This window comes from Stegodyphus dumicola, chromosome 11 (genome assembly GCF_044657685.1).
Source record: "Stegodyphus dumicola isolate Sdum_Otavi_A_Nest chromosome 11, ASM4465768v1".
Classification (NCBI taxonomy): Eukaryota; Metazoa; Arthropoda; class Arachnida; order Araneae; family Eresidae; genus Stegodyphus; species Stegodyphus dumicola.
The window spans coordinates 53,460,813-53,483,652 of record NC_140778.1 but is presented as its reverse complement, the minus strand read 5'-3'; positions in this window follow the sequence as shown (position 1 = coordinate 53,483,652).

Genomic DNA, 22,840 nt, shown 5'->3' with positions numbered 1-22,840 from the left:
AACTACACATCTACACACCAGACGCAGAAACGTGCGTAAAGTTGTCAAGGTCACTAATCTCAAAGCACACACCTATCAACTTCCAGAGGAAAAAGTTCTCAAAATTTTAATCAGAGGCCTCCCAATTACAATCAATCTAGTGGACATTACCCAAGACTTAAAAGATAAAGGATTCGACGTCAAATACATCACTCTTCTCAGAAATCGACGTGAAAATAGAGAATGCCCCTTTTTCTTATACACCTTGAAAAAACTGATGCAAATAAGGTTATCCACCAAGTAAAAAGAATTAGCTGCCTGAATGTTCAGATTGAATCACTCAAGAGAAAAAACGGCCCCCCCCAATATTATGAATGTCAGTCATTTTTCACAGCTCCCTGCTCTGCACCAGAGATTGGGTATGTGTCAGATGCGGAGGCGTGCATGCCCCTAAAACGTGCCCAGTGCTGCCACTGCAATGGGCCTCATCCAGCCAATTTTTCTCAGTGTTTGGCACGCCCAAACCCAGATAAATCCAAGTTCATACCAAGTGCACCACCTAAATTCAACCCGTGGACAAGAAACAACATCCAGACAGAAACAGTACCACCTACTAATGCAAATTCAACACAAAATAGCAGCGAAAGTAGTTAGGATTTGAGTATCCCTGCACCCCGGAAGTGCAGTCGACCTTCAAAAGTACTTGGATGTAGTAGTAGGCGGTAATGTAGGCGAGACTGTTTGTCATATACCATGTTTTTCTAAAATGGGATTGCTTTAGTTAGAGACTGACCTCTCGGTTGTTGACTTTTGGAACATGTTTGTTGTCGATCGGTAGGTTTCTTTTGTTTGATAGCCACCAGCTGTGAGTGCTTATTTGTAGTATTTTTAACGTTTTTTGGATGGTATAAGTGAAGGACAGCAGCGACGTTGTGAATGCTTGTCCCCCTCGTACACCATTCATAAAACGCCTTCGATTTTCTTAAAAGTAGTATCTTCTTCTTTTCTTTTTGGTAGTTTTTTTAACCTTCTTTGGACGGCGGGGGGTCGGAGACGACCAGCAGTAACCCATAAAACGTCAGGTCATTCATTGGGTTCGTTGTCTTGAGTTCGCTTGTGCATTTTCGTTTTTCTTTTTCTTTTTTTTTTTTTTTCTTTTTGGAAATATTTAGTATAAAAAGGGAGTTGAAAGTGAGAATTAAGAGTAGTAGATGCAAGATGAGTGCAACAAAATGGAGTATTTTTATTATAAATTTCGTTTTATTTTTGGCAATAACAATAGTCGTCGTAGGAATATTTTTCGGAGAATTAATGAGGAATTGTGAATGGGGTGAAGGGAAAGTGGATTTAAGAAATTCTACTTGTAAGGAATCAGTTTATATTGGTCGAAAATTGTTTTTGCATGTATGGGTAAAAGAGAATAAAACAGTTTATGATATACGTTATTTTTGGAAAGATATCGATATGTTGAAAGCCGATATAATTGGCGTACAAATGATGAGGGGGGAATTTATGAAACTATGCAGTTTTTGCAGACAAAATGTATAGACATTTGAGTCCTCGGATATCGGAAACGGTTGGATGAATGTAAATATATTTTTGTTAAAGAAAAAAAAAGGAATTTATCAGCGATGTTAAAATTCAAACATCCAAGTTCCTGTTTGGTTATTGGCCCGAGTCAATCAGGTAAAACTTCGTTGGTACGCGAAATGATACGAAATCGAATATATGAAGCCCCTATCAGAAAAGTAAAATGGTGTTATTCGTATTCCGCACCTTGGTTTTGGGAAGAACCAGACATTGAATTCATTCAAGGTCTTCCGGATAGATACGAGAAAGGGGATTTGATAGTGGTCGATGACCTGATGCATCGACTAAATGAGAAAATTGCCGATCTTTTTACTGCCGCCTCACACCATTGTGAAGTCAGCGTTATAGTGATATTACAAAACTTATTCCCTCGTTTAAAGGTTATGCGCGACATTAGTCTTAATGCGCATTATATCATTTTGTTTAAAAATGCAAGAGATGTCTCCCAAGTTAGTTGCTTAGGACGACAGTTATAGCCTCAGAACTGGCATTTTTCGACGGATGCTTATATAAAAGCAACTACGAAACCCTTTGGTTATTTAGTTATTGACTTACATCCTCAAACATCGGAGGAGTATCGGATGCGCGAAAATCTGTTTCCAGATAAAGACGGAATACTGTGGTTATTTCGTCCGAAATGACGAAGAAGAATTTGAAAAAGCAGTATCATTTCTTGCGAATATTAGCTCATTCCCACCCATCGCAGAAACGTGCTTTGTTACAGACTGCAAATAAGGATCAAATTTTATCTCTCTGCAAAGTTTGTTTAAATATTTTGAATGGAAATATCCCCATTAATGTACGTAAGCTGAAAAAATATAAGAATCTATTAAGGTTGCTATCTAAAAAACACGAAAGCATACAAAAGAAAAAAAAAATTTTAGTCAACCAATCGGGAGGCTTTTTACCATTGATTGCTCCGGCAATAATATCTGCCTTGGGTGGTATTTTAGGACCAGTTATTAGCAAACGACTGTAAAAAAATTCTTAATCCCAATTTTGGGGTACAATGGCCAAAAGAGTGGCTCTCATACCCGAAGAATTGGTATCGTCTTATCATCTTCAGAAGCCAGAATTGAGATTGGAAGATGACATAGACACGTTATTAGAAAGAGCAAAATTACCCGACGACATGAAAGCAAAGTTGTTGGGGCAACTAATCACGCGGTATCACAGAACAGTGCACGCACCACCAGAACCTATACGTGTGAGCCTTGCGAATGAAGCGAAAGAAACCAAAGAAGAGAAGGGATTCCAGCAAGTGGAAGATCCTGTTATTAGGGATATTATTCTATCAACACCCCAGAAATTTTCTAGATTGGTGCCTCTGGTCGCCGAAAAATTAAAATCGAGGCTTTATTCATGGAACGATCGCGGAGAAATGATTCTTGACGGTAAAACGATTCAGGGATCCAGTATGGTGGATTTCTTTAATTACCTAATGAGAAATATAAAAAATGCTCAAGAGCCAAGGCATTTCGATGTATTTCTAAAGGCTATCGAAGAAATTAATATACCGCGCTCATGGATAGGGAATCAGAATGTGTTGTCTCGCATGAGAGATACCTCATCGCACTACCCCCTCACAGAAAATAAATCCTCGAGCGGCGAGGAAAATGTCTTTCGATGGCCCCCATCAAATGTGAAAGACTTCGATCATCAAACAAAAAGAAAACAGCAAAGATATAAAGTACAGCAGGAAAGAAGAGGGAGATCCCAAAGTCAAGCACCTTATAAAGAGAAATGGGAGGAGCTTTAAACGATGCCGACGCAATTTTAGAAAATATCTATTACGATGTAGAAAACCCCGCTTCGTATGGCGGAGTGGTAAGATTGGCTCGTGCCGCACAACTTCCGTTGAAAACGACGCGTCGATGGTTAATGAAACAGGATGCTTATACGTTACATAAACCAGTTCGCTTTAATTTCAAACGACGGAAGGTGTTGTCTTTCGGCATTGGAGAATTAATGCAATGCGATTTGATTGATTTGTCTAAGCTCTCTAAATATAACGATGGTGTAAAATATTTATTAACAGCAATTGATGTGTTTTCTAAACGCGGGTATGCCATTCCTCTAAAATCGAAGAGTGCAGATTCTGTACTCGAAGGATTTAAGAAGCTATTTAAGGAGACAAATTTTGTGGTGAATTTACAAACAGATGAGGGAAAAGAATTTTTTAATAAAAAAGTTCGTGACTATTTTAGAAGACATGGAATACATCATTATGCCTCTAACAGCGAATACAAGGCGAGTGTTGTAGAGCGATTTAATCGAACGCTAAAATCTAAACTCTATCGAATATTTACTTACACCAATTCCTACAGGTATGTTCATGTCTTGAAATCAGTTTTGAAAAGCTATAATTTGAGTATTCATCGTAGTACTGGTTATGCACCTGCCGACGTGAAGCCGGAACTAGAAAGTGAAATTTTTGAAAACCTGTATGGCTATAGCATAAAACCGAGATACAAATTTGAGGTAAATGACCAGGTGAGGATTTCTAAAACAAGGCGAGCATTTCGCAAAGGTTATTTGCCCAGTTGGACGGATGAGGTTTTTGTCATATATAAGAGATATCCTTCGAGTCCTCCGACATATCTGCTTAAAGATTTAAAAGGAACAGTTCTGAAAGGAAGGTTTTACGAACAAGAGTTACAAAAAGTATTAAAGAGTTCTCACGATTTCTGGAGAGTGGAAAAAATTCTGCAAACGAGAGGTGTCGGTGCTAAGAAAGAATATTTCGTCAAGTGGAAAGGCTTTGATCGACGGTTTAATTCGTGGGTGAAAGCGTCATGGATGAAATGACAGACGAATTCTACGTTACTCTACCCAGCAATGCGAGCATGCAGTATTTCCCTCTAAACAATCAATCATCTTATCGAACAAAACTCGCCTCTCCTCTGTTATTGAACGATTCTTGGGAAGTAGGTCTAACTGAAATTTTTATTCCACGAAATTGGTATAATGTGGGAGAGTATAATAATGACTATGTAATAACTAGGAATGTGGAGAAAAGCATTCCTATTAAATACTTTATCATTTAATTATGGCGTTTTAGTTTCGGTAAACGCAGATGTTTCTCTAGAGGAATTTTTATCAAAACTGAATGATAAAATTAGTACCATTCTCGGTAGAGAGGACGCTGTGAAATTCGTTCTAGAACATGAAGGGAGGAGTATTCGCTGGGTTCTTGCAAATGGTTTCGAAGTACACATTTCTAAAAGAAAAGCTCCTAAAATGTTACAGATGTTTTACTTACCAGATGAAGATACTATTATTAAAAAATCTCAAGTGATGAGATTCAGATCAATAGCTGAAAACAAAGATCAGTTATTTTCAATCATAAATAGGAGCCCTTCTAGCACGAAACTGCATTTGATTCCGTTAACCTTAATAAAAGCAGATGTATCTAGGGGTCTCTTTGGCGACGTAGCAAAAAATATCCAAGATCTTAAATTGGAAAATTTTGTCACTTTCACCTACGATCAGACGAAGTCCCAACTAGAAATAAAGGTGTCAGAAAACACAGAGCTGCATATTACTCAAGAAAGAGCATCCTCCCTTTTAAGGATACTCGGCGTCCGCGAAAACCTTATAATTTCGCAAACGCGAAAGTTTCCTGTGCTTTTGCCCCTAACTGTGGAGGAGGGGGAAGCTGTGGAACTTTTAATTAAAGGATATCCCGAAGTAACTATGACTGAAAAAGAAACTTTACATTTGCATGTCAGCGCAGGCGTATATAAATCACCGGAAACTTTATTTCGCGAATTTCAACACGTACATTTAAGACAATTAGCGAATTCAAAAGTGTTTTTAGAAGTTCCTCCAGAATCGGAGCTGGCATTTGGGAAAGGGCTGGCAGACATGCTGGGATTCGTCAACACCCATTTCAAGAGCGGAAAATATATAAGCGACTATCCTTTAGAACTGGACGGGGGCATTACAGAACTTTTTGTGTACAGCGATTTAATCGAATCACATCACGTTGGAGATGTGCATGTTCCGCTGCTAAGGGTTATTCCCTGCGTGAATGAAAAAAATGATCAAATTGTGAAGCATTATGAAAAAACTATATATTTTCCTTTGCGAAAGCACTATGTGGAAACGATAGAAATAGAACTGAGAACGAGTAGCGGGAAAAAAATTACCTTTACGGGAGGAAAAACATTTGTAGTCCTGTCTTTTCGCCGTAAGAAAACTATATAAATTGAAGATTTTTCAAGCTTTCCTCTCACTTTCTTAAAACATCCTTAGAGAAATGCACTTAAATCAGAAAGAGTGCGAATCCTATTATTGTGCTCAAGTTGGTGGTGGCGGTGGTGTTTACTTTCAAGGTATACCTCACCAACGAGGTTATGGGTTTTCTGGAGATTTGCGTCGATACATTACGCCGTTGGCACTTAGAGCTGGTCGTTATTTGGGCAAACAGTTGATGCAAACAGGAAAGAACGTCTTGTCAGATGTTGCAGCGGGATCGTCATTTAAGGACTCTGCTCGGAGCAGGTTACGTGAGACCTCTAATAAAATAAAAAGTGATATTTTTGAAAAATTACAGAGGGGAGAAGGTATAAAAAGAAAGCGCAAGAGGAAAAATCGTCAATCAAAGAGCAAGCGTTGTAAGACAAAAGCAGATATTTTTACATAAAGATTAATAGTAATGGAAACTCAGGGGGTTATATGCCTTAAGAGCGAATTGGATCTCTTTAATGGTGTCGCCGTACAACTGGGCATCGATTCCTCTTCCTTCGTGGAAATTCACCCCGTATCTTCATTGTCTGATAAGACGCCCATAGAATTTTACATTAGAGGTAATGGTGAACACTATTTGGATTTGGCGCATACGATACTACACACACGACTTAAAATAACGAAAAAAAACGATACCAATCTCACCGACGCCGACGGGGTGGCACCTGTTAATTATATTTTAAACACATTGTTTTCCGACTGTTCAATATTTTTAAATGATAAACAGGTTTCGTCAAAAGTGAATTATTCTTATAGAGCCCTTTTGGAAAGTTTGTTGTTCTATTCCAAATCAGGTCAAGATAATCTACTGAGTGCTGGCTTATTTGCAAAAGATACTGCATCTAAGCATGATGTTGTGGGAGACGAAAACGAAGGTTATACAACGCGTGCAAATCGTTGCAAGCTTAGCCAAAGCCTCGACCTCGTGGGACCATTGCACTTCGATTTGGCCACTCAACCGAAATTGTTAGTCAACGGGGTTAATGTACGCATTAAACTGGAAAGGCATAAAGATGTTTTCACTTTGATGTCGGCAAACGACAATTATAAAATTAGAATTCAGTTAGCAAAACTATACGTGAGAAAAGTCAGCGTGGCTCCCTCCATCCTAATAGCACACGAAAAGGCTTTAGAAAAAGGAGTTATTAAGATGCCCATTCGTAGGATTGACATAAAAAGTTTTGCTATTGCAAAACTTTTTATGTAATCGACAACTATAGCAAACGCTTTTATTGGTCAGCTACCCACACGTCTCATTCTAGGTTTTGTATCTAATGCCGCCTATAATGGAAGCATCAACAGAAATCCTTTTAAATTTCATCACTATAACCTAAACTACCTATGCATATTAAATGGGGGACAGATGATACCTTCCAAACCCTATCAGCCCAATTTCGAAAAAACATTTTATGGGCGAAGTTATTTAAGCATCTTTACAGATTTAAATCGATATCATTCAAGCCCCAACATTAATATCTCCTTTGATGAATACAAAGATGGGTATACATTATATGCCGTTGATTTGACTCCAGATATGGCATCTAATGAAAGCCACGTAAGCATAAATAAGAGCGGAAACATAGCCATTGATATCAAATTTGCAGCGGCCTTGCCAGAAACAGTTACCCTGATAGTCTATGCTGAATACGGGAACATAATTGAAATAGACAAGTCACGACAGATTATTAAAAATCATGGACGAAGTTTTGCAAATATACGGAAATGAAATTATCGAACTAGCTAAGGAGGCGGGTGCAGGCGAGGAGGTAATTCGAAGTATAGGCGATATGATGTTTTCCAATAAAATAGCGAACCTGCGCATTGCATTCTTTCTCGCTTTGGCCGAAAAAATTATTGAAATTTTCCCATCAAAGAAACATCAAGTGTACGAAGAAGTGTTTAAAAGCATATACAGAAATATTCATTTCGAACAAAGGCGGTAATGGATACTTTAACTCTGTGTCAATATGCCTGTGGCGACAGTCGAATCAAAAAAACATTTGGAGGTGTATATCCTTCCGATTTCATACCCTTACGAAAGAGACATTACTCCTCATTTATAGTGAATTCGGATCCGCATACTTTACCTGGGAGCCACTGGATTTCGATATATTTTAAGAAAAACAGCACGGCATATTACTTCGACAGTTATGGTCTTGCTCCATCTAACAAAAATATTTTAAACTTTTTAATGACCAACGCTAACAAAACATTTTATAATAAAATATGCTTTCAAGATGATACCAGTACATCCTGCGGAAAATTTGCTCTTTATTTTTTATTTTGTATGGTAAGAGGGTACTCTTTGAAGGACCTCTGCACGAAAGATAAGAAAAAAAATGAAATTTTTATTAGGGAATTTTTTAAAAAAAAATTCAAACGTCGCCGCTGTTGTCATGCTTTTCATGCCAAGAAACAAAATTGTGTGTCTTTGATAAATATGCGTGTTATTCCTGCAAAACATCACTAACGCTTCAGAAGTCGACGATGGAACGTTACGGCTATTTGCACACTGGAAACTTCGAAAACAGTCCTGTTGAAGAAGTACACGTTGAAAAAATTAATCATTTTTTCTTTAAAAACCTAAGCGACTGCATTCGTAATGCTCTTTACGATGAAAACACTAGCGGGAAAGGAAATCGTCATTACCTGAAAATTTTGAAGAATGCCGAAGTGGTCAAGCATATTCATAAAGCTGACCATCAACCACAACAACAATATGGATATTGCTACTTATACATTCAAAATGAACAAATAGCTCTTTTTTCGGCATGTAGTAAATTATATAATAGCATGTTGGATTGTGTTTCTTCGAAAAAAACTGAATATGAAAGTGAATGTATAAGAGATGAAAGCTATGTAATTAAAATTGCTTACTTTGTTATTCTGAATGATGATGCTATTGTGCGAGAATTACATCGCACTTGTGTGTAACACAAACAATTTGATCAATAAAAAGGATTTTTTTTCTTTCAAATGGAATTTTTTTTTTGTCTCTGAAAAAAAAATATCAGATATATAGATAAATAATACATTTTTACACTTATTTATGAGCTGCCTTTTTCTATTCCACTGTTTTGTTTTCCGGTAAAAGCATCTGCCTTGAAGAAATTAATAAAATGTAAATTCCTCCAAGAAGATACTAAAACCGGACCTCTTGGATAAGGTCCATTTTTTTATTTTTTTTCTAAAGGATTACAGAAGCTTAATACAAAATAATCATTCTTGTATGCATGATACAATGAAAAAATCTAATGAAACAAAAAAACATATTACTGTTGTAAAATATATAAAGGTATCAAAAATTAAAATGAACATTTAAAAAAAATCAAAACGATTTTTCGATGTAAATCCAATATGGGAACTAACCCATTATTTTCATTATACCATGTGAGATGTTATATTGATAATACAATAAGTAATCAAATGAAACAAAAAGTACATTCCACATTATTACAAACATAAATGGAATCATTAAATATCAACAAAAATTTCTTTCCCTCCCCCCTCTTTTTCGTCGAAACATACATGGAGGGGGTGTTTATAAAATAAAAATGATAAATCAGAATATTGCCTTAATGTGTCAGTATTTTTATTCATATTCGACAGTTAAAAGAAAAGTTTTCTACATAACCTCCATAACAATTATTATAACAGTCATCATGGTTAATTCGCGAGACATTCGTGTATCAAGTTTACAAAAGAAATACAACATAAATTCCTGTCGCAAATGAAATACAGAGAACTTTGCTTACATATCTCACACCAATTATCTTCATTTCGCATATAAGTATCAGAAATTAAAATGAACATTTAAAGAAATCAAAACGATTTTTCGTTGTAAATTTATATAGAAACTAACCCATTATCTTCATTACACCATGTGAGATGTTATATTGATAATACAATAAGTAATCAAATAAAACAAAAAGTACATTTCACATTGTTACAAACATAAAAGGAATCATTACATATCAACAAAAATTTCAGGGTGTTTATAAAATAAAAATGATTAATCAGAATATTGCCATAATGTATCAGTATTTTTGTTCATATTTGACAGTTAAAAGAAAAGTTTTCTACAAAACCTCCATAGCAATTATTATAACAGTGATCATGGTTAATTCGGGGACATTCGTGTATCAAGTTTCCAAAAGAAATGCAACATGAATTCTCGTCGCAAATGAAATACAGAGGACTTTGCTTACATATCTCACACCAGTTATCTTCATTTCGCATATAAGAAAGGGTATCCCTTTCATTATAACATAAGAAATGATTGAATTTTCTGAAAATTTTACATTTCGTTCTGGTAGTGTCTGTTTGACATCGTAACCACAATTCTAAACATTTGTTGCAGCTTTTCAAATAAATATTAGACTCATTATTTTGAACAATTACATGTTTTACAAATGTGATATGTGCAATCTTTAGGTGTAAAAGAAATATAACATCATCATCAAAGAAAAACCAGGCAATAAATTGTTTAGAAAACCACTTATTAAATCGAATTCTTTCATAGAGAGTTAAACTTTCATCCCAAAATACATCTCTGTTCTCTAAGGAGAAACTACTTTCAAAATCAATCCAGAATCGACCTTTCTCTATTATATCTCTTAAAATCATACGAGGAATATTCAGTTCTACATTATACAGTTCAGCTATACATAATATCGAAGATAAAATAGTTTGAATACACATATCTTGCAAAGAAATTGGTTGAAATAAAGCCATATCTTCTGGGTATTCTATGGGAGGGAAACACATTTTTGTTTTTTGTCGATCATTAGCATAAAAAAATATAAGTTGCAAAAATACAATGTCACACTCTACAATAAAATGTTACAAAAAAGTTCCATCATTTTTTTTAATTCATGTCTTCTTCACGCGTGTTATAGTGACCATAAGACAATGATTGAATTCCATCATCTAACAAATAATTTTTGTCATAATATCCCGAGAGGCTAGCTTTATTTTGAAAAATCGTTTGCAGTTCGTGCTTTTTTGAAATGATTGAATATTGAGAATTCCTAATCAGGGAAGCATTTTCGAAAACGTTTTTATACGTTTCAAATCCAATGTTTTTGAGCGCGCTCCTTTTGATTCCTTTCGCGGTCTTTTTAACAGTATCACCGAAACGAAATGCGTACATTTTGCATTTCAAACCCACAAATTCCGATATGGGGGTGAGTGTCTCACTTTTTAGAAATCCCAGTTTTCCACGGTTCTCTTCATTAAACATTATATGATTGGGTTCGAAATTACTGCAATCCAAAATATTTAAAAAATTCGTTTTTAAATCACTATATACATCTTCAGTTGTTATATAGAGATACAAAGAATCTGTATCTGTGTATAACAACTCGCATTTTTCTTTGTAAAAGTGTTTAAAATGGGAATAGAATAATTTATACATGTGCAACTTCGCTAATTCTAAAACGCTGAAGCCTATATAAATCGGTTTATCTAGACACAAATTTGGATTTTTCATTTTGAAAACTGAAAAATTTTCATTAATTATTTCAAAATATTCCAGCAGAGGACTGTTTAATTTTTTTTGGCATTGTTCCTCACTAAAAACGCCCAGTACGCGAATACGTTTCCTAACATTTTGACAGGTTTTTCCATAGAAAGCGTTATTCATCTTTTTAAAGAAAGATTTTTCAAATTCGCTAGACGCATTTTGTCTTTTCATATTATTGAAAGCAATGTATTCTTTAAGCCACGCTCGTTGTTTGAAAGCTAAAATTCTATGAATTTTCTTAATTATTAAACCCTGTTCTACGTAAAACTTTAGATTTAAATAATGAGCGATGTAATTTTTTTTTTCAAAAAAATTGGGTAATAATTTTTTGCATGGAAGTGTCGTCTCTAACTGAAATTTTTTGCTCAGGGTTTTGGCATAAGGCGATAGCATGTCAAAAGTGAGTTCAAAATGTTCCGGTGCTAGCGGTAAATCATTGTGTTGGTCATGCAGATGGGAGGGATATAACAGATCGGATTCGATAATATACCCCACATCACCGTCTTCAACACAAGACAAAATATCAAACGCCTCCACCTCATTTTCCTTTAACCAGTAAAAACCTCCCAATGGCAGGTGCTGGCTCATTACACACCCGTATAGATTATTTGCGTCTAAGGCTAAGATATAGGTGTGTGGTAAATCGGGTTTATAACTCTCGGGGATATAAGGATTATTTGCAAGAGCATAACGTCTACCCAGAAAACAAATACCTCCTCGCATTTGGTTTTCAAACCAAATGTATTGATTCACATCTCCTAGAAGCTCTAATTCAATTTTAGACGCTTTCAGTCCCGCATTCCACGTTAATTCGGCAGCCGTTATAAAATGTACAGGATCCAACTGGTAATATTTTATAGCGGTGCGTCTGAAGGATAAAAATACTTCGGCTAGCAAAATAACATCTGTATTTTGATATAACTCTAAGTAATCGGCAAAAGTGTTACATCCAAACGAATGAAACACGTGTGTGGCATGTACATAATCTTCGTCGGAAACTGCTTCTCCTTGTAATACATTATTAAACGCGCTCTGCGGTGGAAGCGAAATTTCATCCAACACCGATGTTGACGCAAAATATGAGTAAGGAAATACGCCTTTCCGCAATAACAATTCTCGTTGGGGATTTTTCTCAAAAAATGCATTAAACAATTTAAATTCATGTTGTGACGTTTTCAAATTCGACACCAAAGTGTCCAAAGACGCATCTAAAAATTGAAACGAATCAATAAATTTCATTTCATCTAGTGTAAACATGGTGAATTTTTCCAAATTCACCGGAATAATGTTAACTTTATTTGCATACATTTTCGGCATGTGTTTTAGTAACAGGTGACTATCATAATTCCTGAAATTATGAATTACCACCGGAATGTAGTTTGACACTTTAAAATTCAAATTACAGGAGCGATGTGCAAGACCTCTCACATGCCCATCACTCCAGTGGCAGTGATCTATGACCCGAACATCGCCTTCTAAGAAAGGATTCAAACATATATGACATATATTTGAATCGTAACTTTTTTCCGACGTCTCCTGCATCGGTAAACACTCTTTCATCTTTTGCAAAATTTTAGATTTGATTTCGCTCAACGTTGTGAAAAAATGTTCCATTACATTCTCTCCGCAAAAATATTCATGAAAAATAATCTTGTCTTCCACGTCAGTAACTATTAGGGTATAACTAATAGGAATATGCTGTTCAATTGGGGTAGTATGACTCTGTTGCGGAGAAGGAAACGCAGTTTGAATCTTGCGCGTGAGGCATTCAAAATCGGTAAAGACACAAAAAGGATGATAATGCATTTTCATTAAATTTGTAAATTTAAGAAGTGTGTTTTTAGGAATGCTAACTTTCTGCGGTTTGTTTTCATTGCAAAGAGTTTTGTGATACTCTAACGTTTCCCTTCTCTGAAACCCACTTAAACAAGTTTTACAAAAAAAATTTACTCGTTTTTCGTTTGCGTGTAATAGACGATTAAAATTTCGAATACAAAAGAAATGTTTTTGAAAATATAGCAAATCTACTGTTTTTGTCGCATTTCGCTTTTCACTTAATTGCAAAGGTAATATTTCATTTTCCTCATATCCATACACGTTTATGGATACATCGTTCAGGTTTTCAAACATTTTTACATCGCCTAACGCTAAGGGAAATTTGAGGGATCCTAATTTAAAACGTGATATATCCTTTTTATACAAGTAAGCCTTCTGAGGATTTCTAGTGGATTTCGGAAAAACACTTGCGGCAACAGAATATAAAAAACAATTGTCGTCACCACATTTGATATTTAACAACGCTTTTCTATCTTTTAATCCCGTCGGTAAAGCGATGTTTTTACAACCACCGCGATTTTCCCGATAGTTTCCAACGTGTAAGTCAAGGTACTCTAATAACTTTTTTATTTTCCACCCGCTTCCATTACGCACAAAATTATCTATCAAATTTAAAATCTTTTTAAAGCATCTGTCAATGCTTTCGTAGATTTGGTTAGAGGATAAAATCCTTTCGCAATGAGAACAAAAATAAAAACACTGATTAATTTCTTTTTCATCTTTCCCCAGTTTCTCAAAACATATTTTCAAACATATTAAAATCCTGAGTCTTAAACTCGATCTAGTATTTAAAATGTTGTATATGGCAGGGCGTGCCGTTCTGAATATCTCATACGGATCTTTCTGAGAAGCATCGAATGTTGTTCTTAAAGTGCGCAAATAGCCTCGGTGGGCTTGCGCTAACTGAATAAAATTCATCATTTGAAAAAAATAATAAATAAATAATGGAACTTTTTTGTTTACAATATTATATAAAATTCATATTAATTTACTAACTTCCACCACCGCTTTCCAGCAAAATCAGCATTTTGATATCTTTTTTTTTTAATTTTACATACAGTGGCTCTTAATCACCCCCAAAGCTTCGATTATACGATCAATACAATTCATATTTATATTAAATCTTTTGGGGGTGGCGGCGGTTTCGGGATACACCCTTACAAATGAAACATAATTGACATTTTTGAAGTCACAAGTTTCTATTGAAACATTTTTTCCAATGTATATTTTAATTTTTTTGAGTTTTTTGCGGGAGGTTTCGCCTTCCTCGGGAGCAAGGTTTAAAATAAGATCTTCCGACGGCTGCACATCCCCCAACGTGTCAACACATCTACGTTTGCGTTCTAAAATAAACTAATTTTAATTATAATTTTATGCTTAACATTTATCGCAGAAAGTATTTAACAATAAAAGAACAATAAAAAAAAAAAAAAAAAAAAAAAAAAACCTTACGTTTCACTCACCATTACGAGCTTCCATTGTAATCCTTATGGAGGATGATAGCACCAACCTCACCGCTTCGAAATGTAATGATCAAGTGAAAGTTTCACAAGTCTCGCCTTGTGCGCTTACAGGATGTTTACGCTTTCAAAACACGTATTTCATCAAATACTACTTTCACCTCCCCCTCAAAATCTTAACCTTGATCTAACCTTTCTCAAGGAAAAGCGACCATCTCGTTCCTAATTTAGCAATGCAGAATATTATCCCAGCCCACTCAACTGAAACCAACCCTTTCAAATGCGAACATTACATTCGACTCGTGAATTTTAATTAAATCATTCCCCCCCTTTTTTTTTACAAGCCTCTCATCCTTCATTTAACGCGCTATTTTAGAAAAACATGGTATATGACAAACAGTCTCGCCTACATTACCGCCTACTACTACATCCAAGTACTTTTGAAGGTCGACTGCACTTCCGGGGTGCAGGGATACTCAAATCCTAACTACTAGCGAACCCTACCAAGAATCCAATAGCTCCCTACTCTCCGGACTTGTTAACTTCAATAATCTCAAATATGCGTGGAAAGTCGTTATTAGAGGAACCAAGCAATTTAAATCAGCAACCAACCCAATCGACAAGTTCGGAGTCGTTATAGACGTCTTAGAAAAAATTAGCAACTATTTTTAACAATCCAATCAATAACACTCGCAGCTCACTAAAAGTCCTCTCTTGGAATGCGAACGGTCTGTTCGGCAAAAAAGAAGAATTTAATTATCTAATTCAAGAACTGGAACCAGACGTAATTCTCATTCAAGAAACTCACCTGAAGCCGGGCAAAAAAGTACTAATAGCAAATTATAATATCTACCGGACAGCCCGGACACTGGAAGAGGAGGAGGAATTTGTACCTATGTCAAAAGAAGTCTTGATCATCAAATTCACCCCAATAAATCAATCTCATTTGAAAGCAACAGCATAATAGCGAAATTCAACAATCAAAGTTATATCATATCTAATATTTACATCCCACCAAGAAATAACCTGGACATGACAGAACTAGGAATTCAACTTCCTACAAACTCTAATGCAATAGTGGGAGGCGACTTCAACGCCAAACATAGACTATGGAATTGTAACTCATCTAATAAAACAGGCAGGAACATTTTCAACCTGATTCAAAATAGAAATCTTAACATACATGCCACCGATGAGACCACCCATTAGGGTACAATAGCCACTCTACAATAGACTTTTTTCTTTCCTATAATCTAACTCCAAACTGCACCATCTCTGCCATTCCAGCCTTAGCATCCGACCACAACCCGATGATGCTTAAAATATAAACTAATGTCTACTTCCTGACTTTGGGACGCTGTGTGGGAATTACAAATCGGCCAAAGTTCTCTGAAATTTTAACCTCTACGATTCCAGGCAACCCTAAAATTGAAAAGGAACGCCAACTAGAAGAAGTAATTGATAAATTCACCCAAAATATTCAAAATGTCATCAATCTAGCTACCAATAACATCACTATCAAAAATAATTATATGACTTTCCCCAGGGAAATCAAGGACAAGATTAGAAGGAAAAATAGGATTCGAAAAATCTGGCAAATCACTGGATACCCCATTATTAAAAACCAACTCAACAGGATCCAAACGAAATTAAAAGAAACATCGCAAATTTCAAGCAAGACAGATGGAAAAATTATTTAAATGACTTATCTACAGAAGACAATAGTTTTTACGAAATCACTAGAAAGCTCAAAAATAGTTATAAACAAATCCCTAATCTTCACACCAGCTCCGGCGTAGTATATTCAAACCAAGACAAAGCAAACGCCATCGCAGAAACTTTGCAAGAAACATTCACTCATAATCTAGACCCATATGATGAAGACACACTGAATGAAGTCAATAGCCTTGTGAACAACTTTCTCAATACCCCTGGACCTCGCAACTTTATTTTCCTCACACATCCTATCACCGTAGCGGAATTTATCAATTAGCAGAAGAAGAAAAAAAGCCCCAGGGGACGATTGAAATCACAAATATTGCTCTGAAGAATCTTCCCATCAACGCCATCACCTGTCTCACCAAAATTATCAACAGCATCATCAAACTGGCTTATTATCCTAAAATTTGGAAACATGCAATTATTGTTGTCTTCTCGAAACCTAACTCCAATGCGGCTTTCCCAGAAAATCACCGTTCCGTTAGTCTACTGAGCAACCTTGCAAAAATAGCTGACCGTATCATATTGTACAATATCCAGCCAAAAATTCACTCCTTCAACTACCTGCCTGACGAACAATTTGACTTCAGAGAAAACATAGCACCACATATCAATTACTAAGAGTTATCAACTATATCACGGATGGATTCAACGCCGAACTGCCCACAGGTGCCATATTCCTGGCTGTCGCAAAAGCGTTCGACAGGGTACGACCCAAAGGCCTTATTTTCAAACTCATCAAATTAAATTTCCCGGACCACTTCATCCGACTTGTCGTCTCCTACCTAGAGAACATAACCTTCTCTGTCAAAATTAATAAAAGTCTCTCCTCTAGAAGAAGTATAATTACAGGTACACCTCAAGGATTAGCACTTTCCCCATATTTTTATAATATATATACTCACAATATTCCAAGAAATCCGTCTATCACAATAGCGCTTTTCGGAGATGATACAGTTATTTTAACTTACGCCTCCAGCTTAACTAACGTCTGGCTGCAACTACAAAACTACCTAAATCAAATTGAAGACTGGCTCACCAAATGGCGAATCGGAATTAATACCCAAAAATTCAAAGTAGTTTTATTTAGAATAGGGAGCTTTAATAAAAATACATCCCAAACCTATGATTTTTTAAGAAGAAATAGAATGGTAAAACGAAGCAAAATACTTTGGAATAAAACTTGACAATAAACTCACTTTTCGCCAGCAATTTAAAGCAACAAAATAAAAACTAAATTACACCAGGGTCAATATGCGTCCCCTCCTAGGAAGATTAAGCAATGTTTCCTTAAGAAACAAATCATTCTTTATAACCAAGTTTTAAGACCTGCATTACTGTACGTATGTGAAATCTGGGGTAATGCCGCAAAGACAAATTTAAAACAACTCCAAGTCATTCAAAATAAAACTTTAAGAGAAATCACTGACGCACCCTGGTTCCTCCCGAGTGTAAATATTCACAGCGATCTCAAAGTCAAGCCCATTAACGATTATATAATAGAAACCGCAGCTAACTTCTTCTTCTTCAAAGTCGGAAACCACAATAATCATCTAATTGCCTCTTTAAGAAATCACTTCTCCAATTCTAACCACAAATACCCAGCGGATATTCTATAACAGCGTAATAAGTAGAACCCCCCAGCAACCAGCAGAAGCGCTTAGCTCCCAGGGTCACTGAACCGAGCGCCCCCGCTAACAGAGTCAACCGGGTTTCACCCCCTGTACTCCTGCCATATGATCTGCGAAATAGCAGTTCTACTTTCGGTCCTAATCCTTCGTAGATGTAGGTTGCTCGAATATGACTGAGCCATCCGAAGCAACTAGGCCTAGAGGTAACGTCAGTTATCCTTATGTTGATGAAAGTCGCCCCATCGCTGCTAATCAAGGGCGCGAAAGCTGTTTTGGTTTACCTCCTGACAATATCGGATTACCATCGGATAATGAAAATTCGCACTATGAAGTGGACGTTGCTCGTGGCAGACTTAAAGAAGTTGAGAAAAGAATTGAAAGCCTAAAAGCCTCACTTAGGATCTACCAAGACAACCGATCTGTTACTGATGAGGATGTCGTCTCTACTCCGACGATAAATCTAATACAGAAGCTGAAAGTTCAAGCCGAGGAATTACAAGGTAAGTGCAACTTTCCTAGCTCGTCAGGCACCAAACACCCCCTAAACCTAAAAGTCAAAAGAAAAGTAAGGAAACTAATAGTAAACGTAAATTGTTGGCAGGTTGCAACGTAAATTAAGTGCTAATCCTTTTAAAAATACTGATAATGATGGCTTTCAACTAACTACGAAAACGGTTAAACAACGAAAACTAGAAAAAGTTAGTGAAAATATTGAAACCAGCAATCAATTTAATGTTTTAAATGAAAAAATGATTACTGATAATGTTAATAATGATACTACTGCTACCCAGACTGTGCAGCAGCAGATGACCCCCAACCCTTAGGCTGTTCCCCCCATTATGGTGAATACAGGTGATTTAACGCATGAGGATTTCCTAAAAGAACTTGCGAATACCACGTATGCCAAATTCCTAGGAAAGATTAACGGAGAATTGCTTAAAATTCTACCCACTAGTCCGGAGGATCACCGCGCGCTTACCGCTTTGTTTAAAAATAAGCACATAGAGCACTATATAATTAATGCGAAGCATGATAGGCCGATTAAAGTCGTCATAAGAGGAATTGCTTCATCGACCAAAGCGGAGAATATTGCTAACGCCCTGACTTCTAGAGGATTTGATATAGCCAAAGTCACTCAGCTCACCCGAAGAAGAACGATGTCGCTGTTCTCTCCACGGCATTGCTTGTTATCTAATGCCGCTGTTCTTGGTTCACATCAACAAGAACGAAAATTCTGACAATATACTATATTATCTAAAGGATATCCTGCTATTCTCGGTAGAAGTGAAAAAGTTTGTTTCCAAAAACCAAGTGCCCCCAATGTTATAACTGTCAGCGGTGGCACCTTTCCTCCGAAAACTGTTTCTTCGCCCTTCGCTGTGTGAAATGCTTTCTGAATCATAAAACTAAGGACTGCCCTACGCGCGGACGGATTGAAAATCCTAAGTGCAGCAACTGTTCTCAAAATCACACAGCGTCCTATCGTGGATGCCCTCGATTCCCAAGAAAATAGATTTCTCAGCAAAGAAAAGATAACCTGGTTAGAAATGGACTTTCCTTTGCAGAAATGGCAAGGCTTCAAACTGAGAATCATACCCTTACACTGACCGAAAAGGTCCCCCAGTCATCTTCTGCTGCACAGAACGATATTAATCACATTGAAACTAGTACTTTTAATGTTAAATCTAAATTTAAAAACATCGTCAGAAATAGGACTAAAAATAGCATGCTTAATACAACCGATAAAAACCAAGTACCTGATTTTGTAAATTTCGTCAAGAATGTAGCCGAGCTAAATGATATATTTGGTCTCAACAAAATTTTTAGTATGAATGATATAATTAAGAAATACCTGCCCAAGCTTAGGACGCTCACTGATGAAACGGATAAAATGTTTATGTTTTTTTGAAATCATGAGTGAAATGGCCAGCGCTTAAGAGTAATGGCACCCATCCCTTGATTTAATCTACCCTGTTATTTCTTACAATATTTTCTACCTTCTACCAATTTTTACTACTAAAGCTAATTTCCCAATTAATGTTTCAATAGATGTTTAGGCCACCTTTTTATTTCACTCCGTGATTTCGTTGATTATTTAATTTAGATTCAAAATTTTTCAACAATTCAAATTCAAACTAATACCTTTACCAATGCAATTCACCTTAGATCCTCCTACCCACCAATGCCTGACACACTAGGGTTTGCATTTTCTTTCCAGGAATTTCATTGGCCACGCGTTCTTGTGACAGCGTCGTTTTTCATCGAAATGGCATTATTGCAGTTATTCCCATCAATATAGGTTAGCAGATGAGTAACTGAAGATACGAAAGACTCTTTTTAACGCGCACAACCAGAAATTTTTTCTCAGCCATGAATTTTGTCATGTTATGGTAACAAAAGTTATGTCAGTGCTACGCTGTTCTACCGAGGATGAGGCCTATGCCTAGGAGCCTGATATAAGTGACGAATTTGTACCTGGGTTTTCTACTTTCCCACCACTGAAACCAGTCGAACGGCCCTCCCCTCTCCTTCCCAAATGCTCCAATCAGATGTCAAGAAAGCGAAAGCGCTGCTTTCAGATGCTTCAGTTTAAATGACGATCTTCGACGACGTTTTCAGATACGCCAAAAATTTATTTGCAATTTGCATTATTTGATTTCGTTCTTTCTTTCCTTCGTGAATATGTGAATTTTATTTTCAGATATATATAATGAGTGAAGAATCTTTCAATAAAAGGCCCTACTCACGGCAAAATACTTGGGAATATTTTGAGGAATGTTAGAATATATAACACCAATTTAAACGAATTAGGTGATGATAACCGTGATCATTTAGACAATGGATTTGAAATTCACAGTTCTGCTTTTATTACGAGTGGTAATATCTTTCAGAAAACTATAATTTCTAAATTATTTAACTGTTCTATTTGCAAAAAGTGTTTTTCAAATGCCAGCAACTTATAGCATCATTTGAAGTACATACATTCTAATAAAGAGCATATTTCTACTCCTGAACTATCTAATTCCAGTTCAGATCATGCATTTTATGAAGCCGTCAATGGTAATTCGATTTCAGATATTTTTGCTTCAAAATCCAATTTAATTTCAGAAAACTTTTAACTGCTCTGATCGCAAAAAATGTTTCTCAAATAACAGCAATCTAAAATGTCACTGCATGAAATTGCATATCTCACAACAAACAACATTACTTAGTGCATGTCGCAACACCCACGGTATATATATAGTGCTTCCATCTTAAACTCCAGGCATCTGCGCATGTCCAGCAACTTTGATGATTCTAACTTCTTTCTGATTAATTGCTATTTTGTTTTTCCGTTAAGTGTCTCCTGTATTGAATGAGTGTCTGTTAAAATGATTAATAAACGATGTGTGTAAACGTTTAGTAGATTTTTGGATTTAAGAAGACAGCCTTCCCAGCGTCAACGTCTATTTACGAGCAAAAAGACAAGGTAAGAGAATTTAAGATTATTCCATTTGTTTCAACTGTTTAATTAGAATTTAGATTGCTCGTGAAATCTTGGTGCAGGAAACAGGGACGCTGGTTTTTTTAAGTAAAAGGTTGTTTTTTAATAGAGAGAAATAGATAATAGTGGATGCATTATTAAAAGTAAGAACACCACTCAGAACAAATTTGACCAAAGTCGCTAATAGGTAAGATGAAGCTCTAAAAGCTAAACCGATAGATTCAGAAGAAATTGATGTAGCGTTTATGCTAATAAGCTATAAATGTACAAAATTACAAGCTATTGAACGAGATATTTTAGATCTTTTATCAAAAGACCCCGAACACGGATTCAAATATGAAATATTCATCCAAATATTCATCAAGAATATTTAATAGATAAATTCTTATTTTGACACATACATATCTTTGAATAGGAAAGTGGAACGATTTCGAAATGAACTGAGTAATAACGTATCTAGTAATGATTGTTCTGTTCAAGTGGTAAATAAGAGAAGTGTTAAATTACCTAAAATCGAGTTACCTAAAATATGATGGTTCAATTAAAGAGTAGCTTGGATTTTGGAGTTTGTTTAAGAAAATTTATGATGACCCATGTTTATCGAATGAAGACAAGTTTATATATCTAATTCAAAGTACCACAGAGAAGTGACCTTGTGGAAAATTTTCCACCTGCGTCAGATAATTATCCGTTGCTGATTGAATGTATGAAGTCGCGTTTTGGTAAAGACGAATTACTCATTGAAGTGTATGTGCGTGAATTGTTGACTTTAGTATTGAGCCATAATAAATGTAATTTAGCGAAGGTTTATGATAAAATCGAAGGATATTTAAGAGCATTAGGTACCTTAGGTGTTACCCCCGATAAATATGCTCTATCCTCTGGTGAAGAGTTGTTTATGAGAGGATGTTTTGAAAATATGGGAACGGCATATCAGTTCTCTTTTAGTTAATGAAAACGGAAAATGGGAAGTAAATAAATTAGCTGTTCTAATTGAATTTTTAAAATCAGAAGTGGATTGGGAACAAAGACTTGCGATTGTGATAAGTTCATTTGATAATGAAAGGGAACATTTCAAAAAATAATCTATGCCGAATCTTAACGAAAATAAATGTGATATTCCGACCGCTGCTAGCCTTTTAATTACGAATGGTTAAAACGAAAAGAAATGTATTTTTTGTGAGGAAAGAAAAAACGATTCTCAAGATTGCAATTAAGCGAAAATGATGAGTCTGGATGAAAAAAAGGGATATAGCTAAGAGGGCTGGTTGCTGCTTTTCCTGCATTAAGAAGGGAGATTTTTCGAAACAGTGCCATAGTAGAATTAAATGCTTTATAATCAGTAAATTTCATTGTACTATTATGT